The sequence below is a fragment of the Sinocyclocheilus anshuiensis genome, unplaced genomic scaffold, assembly GCF_001515605.1.
Source record: "Sinocyclocheilus anshuiensis isolate Anshui unplaced genomic scaffold, SAMN03320099.WGS_v1.1 scaffold615, whole genome shotgun sequence".
NCBI lineage: Eukaryota > Metazoa > Chordata > Actinopteri > Cypriniformes > Cyprinidae > Sinocyclocheilus > Sinocyclocheilus anshuiensis.
In genome coordinates, this window is record NW_015552647.1 from 780,925 (window position 1) to 792,470 (window position 11,546).

Below are 11,546 nucleotides of genomic sequence, written 5' to 3' on the forward strand. Positions count from 1 at the left end.
GATGCGTCCCACCCATACAGCAAGCGCAATGACAACATACAGTGGGCACTAACGCAAGGACATAGTTCATCATGCCATTTTCTGCAATTCCCAGCTGATTAGGGTCATTATGTTGGAACCCTGATTTATGCTGTCATTTCCTCTCACCCTATCCTGCATCAATGAATCTTAATGAATTGGTAAATAAGGGTGAGGATTACACTCTGCGACACCGAAACATTCCTCACCCTCCACGCCACCAGATTTATGGAGCCAATTAGGGACTAACGGAGAAAATTGGCTGGCAGGAAAATAATATTCTTTATGGTACAAAATGGAAAAGCATTCGCACTGAAGGGCAATTGTATTGTCAGCATTAAGTCCATAAAATATCCCCTCCACCCAGTGAAAGAGAGAGAGACAGACTTTTTTTGGCAATCATTCTAAAATTACAAAAAGAAATCACATTCAGAAAAGAAGATTTTTCTGAGAGGAAAAGCGTTTTATTTATCACTTCCCAATAAGGCTACTTACCAGACTCCAAATTATTAAGCTCTAAAATATAAATTGTACTGACCAGCAAAAACAAGCTAAATATGTTTAGTCTTTGTAAAATTTGTCTACCTTCAATTCTAACACTCACGCAATCTTCAAAAAAAAAAAAAAAAAAAAAAAAAAAAAAAAAAAAAAAACTGTAGTGTGATTTAAAGCTAATATCGTTAACTAAAACTAAAACAATTAATACAATAATAATACATTAAAAATGTAAATAAAAAAATATATATTAAGACGGTGACACTGTAGGATTTACTGCGAGTGCATTAAGAACCATCGACATAAACGTGATAGGATAAAAAGTGATTTAATAAACATGTGCACCCTGCTCGTACCGTGACCATGAATCATGCACCGGCACACAAATCGCCCTTTAAACCAATCAGTCTTCTCCATGATCAAAACAACAGCGCCTGCTGCGGAACGGCTAACCGACATTGTGCTTCAGTTCTTTAATGCTTTTTTTTTTCGTTTTTTTTTCTGAGCTGACAAAAAGTGGAAATACAAAAAGATGGCCAAGAGAAAAAGAATACGAGGCGGGAGGAAAAAACGCAAGTATCTGCGAAAAAAAGCCTGAAGTGTGACCCACCTCTTCCTATTAATGGCAGCATCTTAGAGGCACACTCAGTGTGCTAACGAGCCCCCTTTATGTATTACATATTGTGACTAGACTCGGAGCGTAACAGCGGCTCTCCACATCAAACACGCAAAGGCCTGTTATTTGATGGAGGGCTGGGAGAGAGGCTGTGTGAAAAGAAGTGCAAAATTAAAGTTGAAGCCAAGCAGGAAAGGCCTTCATTTACCGGCATGTACAGTATGCAAATGAGATTACTCTCTGCTTAACTGCATCATTTATGTCCATAATAACGGCATCATCATTATGGGACTCAAATTAAATTACAGCGTAATTAGCATATCAAAGTGATTGGTTAAAGTTTAAAACAAATACCCAATTTTCACTAATGAAAAGCTGTAATCGGTGCTCATGTAACTCGGAATGAAAACAGCCAAAACAAATATGTGTTTTCGAGTGGCGGGAAGCTGGGGGGAGGGCTTTTGTCTCGCTCAAACGTGACGAGGGAGGGGCTTACGTGGGCTGGATGTTTCTTACCTGGTGGACTTCACACCCTCAGGTTCCATTTCCTAGAGATGCTCTGATCAAAGGTACCATTTCCTACCCTTGCCACTTTGGAGCTCATCAAAAAAATACAAAATCACTTCACCGCTAATCCGATGGGTGGGAGAAAAAGTGAAAGAAATATGTGAGAGAGATGGGGGTGGGATGACATCTGAGGGCTTATAAACTTACATTTGAAAGGGGAAGGAAAACACCTCCACTTTCCAGCCGAATTATCATGAATAATGACATTTAACTATTGCCGTTTACCGAAAGCAACTGCACCAGAAATGACAGCACTGCAACCCAAATCATCCCACAAAAAAACCCTCAAACCCGGACTCGACTGATCACAAAAACACAGTTTGTGTCATGCTTTCCCCTTTTTTTTGATCCGTAGCTTTAAGACTTTCATGTCGCCACATTATTGATCTCATTCCGAATTTATGACGCACTTCTCCTTCTCCTGGAGCAAAATCTGAGGTCTTAACTCTCAGACATAAGTCAATCTCTCCTCACCAACCCCCCAGGACTTGGTCTCGATTGAATTCGCCAAACCGCACCAACAAACGAATCAGAGCCTGTGCACATTACTCTTGAAAATTTAAAGAAGTGCTATTTTATTTTATTCATTGAGGAATCCATTATAGGCCATATTGCTAAGAAGTATGTAAATGACGTGCCTTTCAAGGTAGAGTCGGGGCAGAATCCTCTCCATCAACTAATGATACCGCTCATTACATGCAGAACAGAGTGGAATGAAAGTGCTCCTGTCTGCGGCAGCGTCTTCCCTGTGTAAATCCCTATGAAATGCTAATATCTCACTTCTAATTAAAGGATATTAAGTCCAAATGTACCTACGCGCCAGTAACATACATTTTATTAATGTTTTTTTTTTTTTTCTCGCTGTTGCAGCCGTGCATAGGCTTCATTCCATTAATTCATATTTAATACCACGGCTCCTCAAGCATTCTTCTCTTTTTTGCTTTCATTGCCCTTTTTATTTCTTTCTTTTCTTCTTTTTTTTCGATCACTTGTGGCCCACGATTACAAACAGATGCTCATTGTGAGCAGAAGCATCATTATGGGGTTGTGAAACTATAGTTTTTTGCAGGTGCACGAGCGCCTGGCCACACAGACGTTTGCACAAACAGACTCGTGCGCACATGAGGTGCTAAAACTATCTATCAGAAAAAACAACAACACAGAGTAAACCGGTATTGCCTCTCTGAGCCTGTACACATTTACTGTATTTACACATGTCTGCATGTAAACATGTTTACAAAAAGCGTACAGCCATTCTACGAATTTGACCTTGAAGTCTGCAAACAACAGCCACACAAAGTTCATTAAGAGAAGGTTAAAAACAATGCTGTTCCCTTTTGCCTGAAAGACAAAGCTGGCTTTGTGCATTGCTTTTTCTAAAGCACAAAATGCAAGGAAAATTGATCACTTTGGTATCACCGTTGAATTAAAAAGCCTACCTAATGGTTAGTATGAAATACGGCCTAATTAGGGCTTTGGTTTTATAGCGGCTGTTAACGTAGTTATCACTTACAACATTGTAATGTCAAAATCAATACGGATTACTTATTTCCTATCCGCCTCCATTCCAAGAGGTGACAATAGTTTATCTGTCTTTGCACTTATTAGGCAGGATTGAGCCAGACAGCGTTTGGAATAAAGAACCAAAACTCAATCTATGTGTCCCTGTTCATATGGTATTACTCACACAACCAAACCTAATCAAAGCAATTTATTTCAGCCTGAAAGTAGCAAAACACTTCACAGCAAAATATATTCACTGATTTCACTACTCATTTGTGGAACATGAGGAGAGAAAGGCAGCTGTTTGAGTAAATCTCATCTTTTAGTGAAAACTGTCAAAAATAAATAAACAAACAAAATCCTCAAAAATAAAAAATTATAATAATGTATAATGTTACAACATATTATAATTTGCTTAAAGAAAATCAAATCTGTTTTTGGACCACTAACAAATTTATATTTATATTTTCATGGCAATTAAACACCTTTCTTTACCAATTCTCATAAATAAATAAATAAATAAATAAATAAATAAATAAATAAATAAATGTGAAAGACAGACAGAGATAGAGAAAAACAGACCTATGGAGAGATGGATCAATGGATGTATGGATGTAAGTCAATTATTAATGTTTAGCCATATTAAACTCCCATTAAAAATACTTTAAAAAATATTTGCATGTTTTTATGTTTTATATAGTATCAAATATATTTTATATTGTACATACTATTTTTTAATTATTCTATTATTTTAAAATAATATTACTCTTCTTTTTAAAGTCATTCATATAAAATAGTTCCATAAGATTCAACAATATAAAGAAATAGATGATATGTCAAACTTGCAAATATAAATGTAAAGGAAAAAATGATGATAAAAAAGTAAGTAAAATGCAGGGAATAACACCACAAAATTCTAATCTCAATTTAAAGCCATGTTATGACAATATACCCATAGATAAGGTGTAGCCTGCACTGAAGTGTCTGCCTGATTTAGATCTAAGAATACAGTGGCTGACCTTCAACATTCCTCAATGTCCCAGAATGCCGTTCATCTACAGCTGCAGATAACGCTGAGCAAATATCATAAGCGTGAGGATTTTAGGATTGAGGTGAGGCCGGCCACATCCTTAACCTACAAGGAAGAGGGCGAAGAGAGATCTAGGGCCCTTTCCTCTGCTGTAAGCCATATCCATGTCCTGTCATTTCTCTTGGCATTAGCGTTCTTCATCGTCCCTTTGATGAAGGCTCCTTCACCTAATCATATAAGCCATGTGTTCTGAAAACCTGCATTAAATCGCAAGGATTTTTACACACGTTACAGACACGAGCAGAATGAAAGTCCTAAAGATACTCACCAATCAGAGAAGAGAATAAAAGAGCTTGATTGGTCGGCTAGCGCTTGAGGAGTCTCGTGTATGAGGGTGCAGCGGAGAGAGGAGGGACACAACCTGTGACTGCACTAATCTGTTCTGAAACACACCAACCCTTATCCCCTGCTGAAGACAAACACGGGCAACCAGTGAACAGGCAACTACAACAAACAAAAGAGTGAAAGACTGAAAGAAAGAGCGAGAGAGAGAGAGAGAGAGAGAGAGAGAGAGAGATACAAGACGAAAGAGAGAAGTACTATAAAAGTAATTTAGTAGAAAAAGGCAAAGGTAAAAAGTACAACACTAAATTTAAAAAGCACCTTAAGCTGACCCCAAAAAACTAAATATAATAAATAAATAATGTCATGACAATTAAGCTAATTTCTTCCTAATTCTAACTGCAAAAATAAAATAAAATAATAAATTAAATAACAAATTTAATTTTAAATAGGGAAAATGAACAAAATATCTGATTATGAATAATAATTTTAAATAAAAAGGCAATAGCATTGTTTTAGATCATTAAGAAATTTAGAATCATATTTTCATGACAATTAATAAGATTTCTTGTCAAATACCATAATGCCAAAATAAAATAAAATAAAATAAAATAAAATCTGGCCAAATTAACCAAACACTGATAATGACTAATACATAATTTAATAATAACACTAAAATTGTTTTAGACTGTTAGACTGTAAATATAAATATAATTTAGACTGTATATATATTTTCATGACATTTCTTCCATTTCTACCATAATGCCAAAATATAATAAAATAAAACAAAATAAAAATAACATTTAGGGAAAATGAACTATCCTGCACTAATTTTTTGTCCAAGCAGATGCTCTCTAGAATTAGAATACCCCTTGCCTTAAAGAAACTGACTGTACATGATGTAAACTAAAGGCTATTGGCTACTGGCTTTCTTGAAATGGCCTGCCCCAACTTCCTGTTTCAATAGGAAATTGGTTAATGCAGCAACACACCGGTGTTACGGTGTTAATGAAGCCATTTCATAAGGAAGGATGAAATATGAGCGGCTGTAGACAGAGAAAGAGAACCCAGCGAGGCAAAAAGCCTAAATATCATTAGCAAACACGTGCCGAGACGTGGGTAAGGTTGAATAATGTAATAGTGAGAGGCAAGGCCTGTGACATTTGTTTCTTATTGTCTAAGTGGCAGTTTAAAGGCCTCTACCCTGGGCCGGGCCCCTGGCCTTCCTTCTGCACTGTTTTAACAGAGATGAAACCATATTAGGACGTGTATGCTAAAGTAAACAATAACATAGTTGCAATGAGATGGAAATTTTTCAGCTAATGGTGTTTGTCATTCCTGTTTTCAGTCCTGGACTTAAGCTCTTTGCTTCTTTTTCTTTTTTCCACGTCTTCTTTCTTTTTTTCCCCTCCCTCCATCCCCCGAGCTTGGGAGGGCTGTGTCTATGAATAACAACTAAAGCGGCTGGTCCACGACCTGGTGCAAAACACACAGTAAATAGATCTGCTTTTAACGTGCCTGTTCACTTTATTTGTTTGATATGTTGAATTAGCTTTCAGTCTACAGTGAGAGAAAAAATCAGAGACAGGTAAAATGCATGCTATTTTGTCCATGTAATGACATTAATTGAAGTTATATTTCAGTATTATACAATATTTTAGCCCAAAATATTAGATAATGCAGCTCAGAAAAAGTTTGAAAGAGAGGGATTCAAAAAAAGACATTTCTTCATTCAAAGCAGGGTCTTTTTTTTTTTTTGGATCCAAGGATGCAAACTGATCCAGACCCCCTGTTGCAGACCCCTTGATTCTCATAAAACATCGCAAATGACAATCAAAATCCTTATACAATCTCAATATACTTTATCTAACATTATATACCCACATTCTCAACAAGGTATATATTATTATTTGAATATTTCATTAAAACTCTAGTATATTATATTTTATACTTATTTATACTCAGTAGGTTAATATCATAGCATCACTACCGTATTGAACGGTGAACAGCCAAAAACCGTTACCTTTTTACAATTTTCAGTTTATTTTGAACCAAATAAATCAATGAATTTTGAATCAGTTGAGAAATTAACACCCTGGAAATTTGTACTCAGTTTGAAAAAAGCTAATGTAAAGCACCATTAAATTAGTACTTAAGTAAAACCTTTATATAAATCATCAACCAAAGCAATGTTTTTTATATATGCTGTTGTGAAATGAGTTACCTTTCCATACAAAGGAACATTAGTGCATTACATTTATTGCATACACAATATTTTTGTGTAATTCCATTTGGTGCCAAAAGCGGAGCAGAAATTACACACTTCACCTTTAACAAATCCAAAGTCAAACTCTTATTACGGAGTTTAAAAGCCACAACAAAACTTCAGCTAACCAGTGTAGGCGTATCTCCTTTCCTCCCCACAGCACAAATACACTCCCCCTCTCTCTTTGTCGCTTCCTCAAATAAATACCACGGCAAGGCACTGCCAAAATGATATTGACCATGAATATAACAAATGTTGGATAGAGAACAATAAACATCAAACTATGTGAGTCATTAAGGACATATACTTTAAATTTCAGTGAATGCTTGGAGCTTATGATGATTTATGAACATAATCTGATCATTGTAAGGTGTATTTTTAAGGAAGGCAAGCTAAGACTAAGCCCATATTGTATGGCTTAGCTGCTTATGTTCAACAATGTGCTAATGATTTCACTTTCGTCTTACCAAAATGAGTTCAACCGTGTGGTGTATTTGCATTGCTAGTACAAAGAAAACAAAACAACTAGAGGGGAAAAAACACAACCTTACTTAAGAAAAAAGAAGCAAATGCATTAATTTGATGTTGGAACTTGGAAACACCGTCTATAATCATTCTATCGTTCAATTTGACCCATTTAAAATACGGTCATCTCTTTTCAGTTGGATGAAGAAATTGAAAAAGTGATGCAAAAAAGAAAGAAAAAACAGAGTATGTCTTCAGATGAAAAGAAGACAAACTGAGCTTTGTGATATATGTGACAAACACTCTCGCACACACTCCTCGCAGAGCGTTTTTGTGGACAGATTTCCCTTTCATCTCTCTGAAGACAACTCCTCTGACAGAAGCCGAGACTGCTGCCTGCCTGACTGCCATCACTTCCATTCAGTACAAAGATTCTGTCACGAAGACTCGCTCCGACGCAGTGGCAGACCAACCATATCAAAGCCTTTCCTCCTCTAAGAGAACAGAACTCATTCAGTTATCAATACCAAGACAAATATAATGGATTTGTAATTGTCATTTTCTTATACGCATTTAGAGAAGAGCCTCATTCTGCACTTTCTAGTAAATAAACAGCATCTAACTTTTATTAAGTCAGTAGAGACACAAATCTGTTAGATATGTTAGATAAAATAACATAAGTGAACGGCGAAAATATAGTTAAAATATAGTAAAATATAGTTGACAATAAGTGAACGGCGTATTATTGTGCCATCTCAAAGAGGCACAAAATCACTTTCACGGACTTTTTCAATAACTGTTCCCTCTTGGTGGAATGACCTGCCCAACTCAATCCGAGCAGCTGAGTCCTTAACCATCTTCAAGAAACGACTAAAAACACATCTCTTCCACCTTTATTTGACCCTCTAACTCTAGCACTTTCTATTCTATTTTAATTCTACTTTATCTATATTTATCTTCTTTTTTTTTTATAAAAAAAACCACTAGCTTTCTATTTTTTCTATTCTATCTACTTGTTTTTCTTTGTGTGTGTGTGTGTGTATAATATATATATATACATGCTACGTGTACTGCGTTAGGCTAACCGAGACTTGTCATTTGCACTTATATATTGTTGCTCTTTTGTTAGTTTTGACTGCTTTTATTGTCCTCATGTGTAAGTCGCTTTGGATAAAAGCGTCTGCTAAATGACTAAATGTAAATGTAAATGTAAATAAAATAGCCTAGCACCTTTTCCTTTTTAAGATTTTCAGTTTACTAAATATATCAATGAATTTGGAATCAGTTTAGAAACTTTTAGCTTGAAGCACAAGTCCAAAAGTAAGACCTTTGCATGAATCAAAAACCAAAGCAATATCTCTGATATATGCCATTGTGAAATCAGTTACTGAACAGTTACAAAGTTACAGTTACAAAGAAGTATACATTATGTTAATTGCACACACAGAACTGTTAGATATGTTGGATAAAATATTATCTAACATAAAAATAAACAAACAAAAAAAACATGGTAATTTCAACTGTTTCCAATCAACATCATAATTTTGGCATAATTTAGCCAACAGTTATTTAACAGTACCATTACTTTAAAAATAATAATAATAATAATTAGCATCATGGCAATGTCATTATTTTTTTGTGATTATTGTAATCGTCCATACTGTATTTCTAAGGAATTATCATTACACACATCCACAATACAGAAAAATGCCGACACTTTCATGATTAACAAAAAAAGAGAAGCTGGCACTAATTCTTTCGTTTCAGATGTTACTGCTCTAAAAATTACAGCAGAGTTATAAACCTCTCTGGAGTTATGCACACGGGCGCATAAACAACTGTGTGACTATCAGAGACAGGTAAAATGCATGCTATTTTGTCCATGTAATGACATTAATTGAAGTTATATTTCAGTATTATACAATATTTTAGCCCAAAATATTAGATAATGCAGCTCAGAAAAAGTTTGAAAGAGAGGGATTCAAAAAAAGACATTTCTTCATTCAAAGCAGGGTCTTTTTTTTTTTTTGGATCCAAGGATGCAAACTGATCCAGACCCCCTGTTGCAGACCCCTTGATTCTCATAAAACATCGCAAATGACAATCAAAATCCTTATACAATCTCAATATACTTTATCTAACATTATATACCCACATTCTCAACAAGATATATATTATTATTTGAATATTTCATTAAAAACTCTAGTATATTATATTTTATACTTATTTATACTCAGTAGGTTAATATTATAGCATCACTACCGTATTGAACGGTGAACAGCCAAAAACCGTTACCTTTTTACAATTTTCATCATAAAACATCATAATTTTGGCATAATTTAGCGAACAGTTATTTAACAGTACCATTACTTTAAAAATAATAATAATAATAATTAGCACCATGGCAATGTCATTATTTTTTTGTGATTATTGTAATCGTCCATACTGTATTTCTAAGGAATTATCATTACACACTTCCACAATACAGAAAAATGCTGACACTTTCATGATTAACAAAAAAAGAGAAGCTGGCACTAATTCTTTCGTTTCAGATGTTACCGCTCTAAAAATTACAGCAGAGTTATAAACCTCTCTGGAGTTATGCACACGGGCGCATAAACAACTGTGTGACTAGCGTAAGCATTTAACTTTCTCGTTAGCAATCTCCCCCGTGTGGCACTTTAGCCATGCTGGCTTGTTTATTATGTTCATAGCTTTGGCAGAAAAAGAGATTTAAGTGAACTCCTACGAATCGGAAGCACTTGTAAATGCATAGAAACACACTCAGCTGTAGAAACAGGGGAATTAGGGGCTTACCAAATGCTAATGCTAATACAAAGCAATTTTCAACCTGATGCTGATACACAGAATTACATTTTTTTTGTAGTAAGCAATAAAATGTACTCGGAAGAGCTATTACATGGACCCTAATCCACCCCTACGCCCTAACATGCATCAATATACAACTTTTCATTTGGTGTTACCTCAGAATTTCCATCTTTGTGGTTGCCGTAAAATGAGAGGATGAGGCAAATAAAGTAAATAATCAAGTGTATGATCTTCAGAGGCATTCCAATTTAGCCCTTGGCAGGCACCACACAGCATGCAAATATCATATTTTCCCCTGCTGTTTAGCTCTCTGAAAATGTACTCCGAGTTTAAGTGGATACACACTTACTTTAACTTATGGAAGTGTGGTTGAGTGGGGATAGGACTGTATCAGTCATCCATACAGAAATAAACGTGTGTTTCTGCTGAGAAGTGGACTGAATTAAATATATAAGTAAGTCTTTTTGCGTTAGAACAAAGTGTATGATAAATCAAAAAAGTTTAAAAAGTCTGTAAAGTTATCAAAATCCAAAATCAGTTTAATGTAATTCCTCAGCATCATTCTTGTCATAATTTCCAAATTCTTTTTACTGAAAAAGAAGAGAAAGGACAAAGATACTGGTTGCTATAAAGTTTTTACAGTGTTTGTAGTGTGTAATGACAAAAGAGTGAGGTCAACAGACTAATGATGCAGAAAGAAGGCAGGGGTAGCTTTTTAAGAAGGTGTATATGGTAAGAAAAACAGAAAGAGAAAACAAACAGACATAGTGAACTATGTTTGCGTATTTGGGTGTGTGTGAATGTGTCTGTAAGCATGAGCTCATGGGAAAGGATGGGAAGTCCCTTCCTTGTCCACTATGTTAGAGATAGAACAGACACACAAACTCAATCCCTCTCACACCCTGTGCCTTAATACTGTACGTGAACACCCCTATTTCACTTATATGGTTTGCTCTGGTCTCCATGTCAGCTGCTTAGGTCTGTTCCATTCTGGAGCAGACAGGTTGGGAAACCTGTTTGGAAACCAAATATCATTTCACACATTGTTTGGTGCCACTACTGGCTAAATTATCCACATCATAGTACCAGGATAATTCAAAAAGTCTTATTAATAACATTGACTGTTTTAAATATGTTGATTTCTCAGCAACTCAACAAGGATTGATAAAAACCAAATCGTTTCTCAAAAACAAGAAACATGAGAAACAAAGGGAATAAAAGACCTGTGCAGTTTCCTGTTTAGTGGTAAACTTTGACAAAAATAAACGACCTCTCCTTTTCTCTCAACCTTGAGAAAAGCATACAAACACAAGAGCTGCAACAAATCAAGTGATTCATTAAACTAGATATAGAATAATAGCACAAGACCTGCCCTCTGTAAACAAACACACACACACACACACACACACACACAC

General features: G+C 35.4%; 1 protein-coding gene across 2 annotated transcripts in view; it reads right to left on the reverse strand.

The window, feature by feature from the left end:
• foxp1b (forkhead box P1b) overlaps positions 1-4,578 on the reverse strand; it is a 108,055-nt gene extending 103,477 nt beyond the window's left edge. For both annotated transcript variants that reach the window (XM_016458566.1, XM_016458565.1), the window contains exon 1: positions 4,558-4,578. The gene's annotated coding sequence lies outside the window, so the exon portion shown is untranslated. The remainder of the gene's footprint in view (positions 1-4,557) is intronic.
• Positions 4,579-11,546: the final 6,968 nt, after the last annotated feature.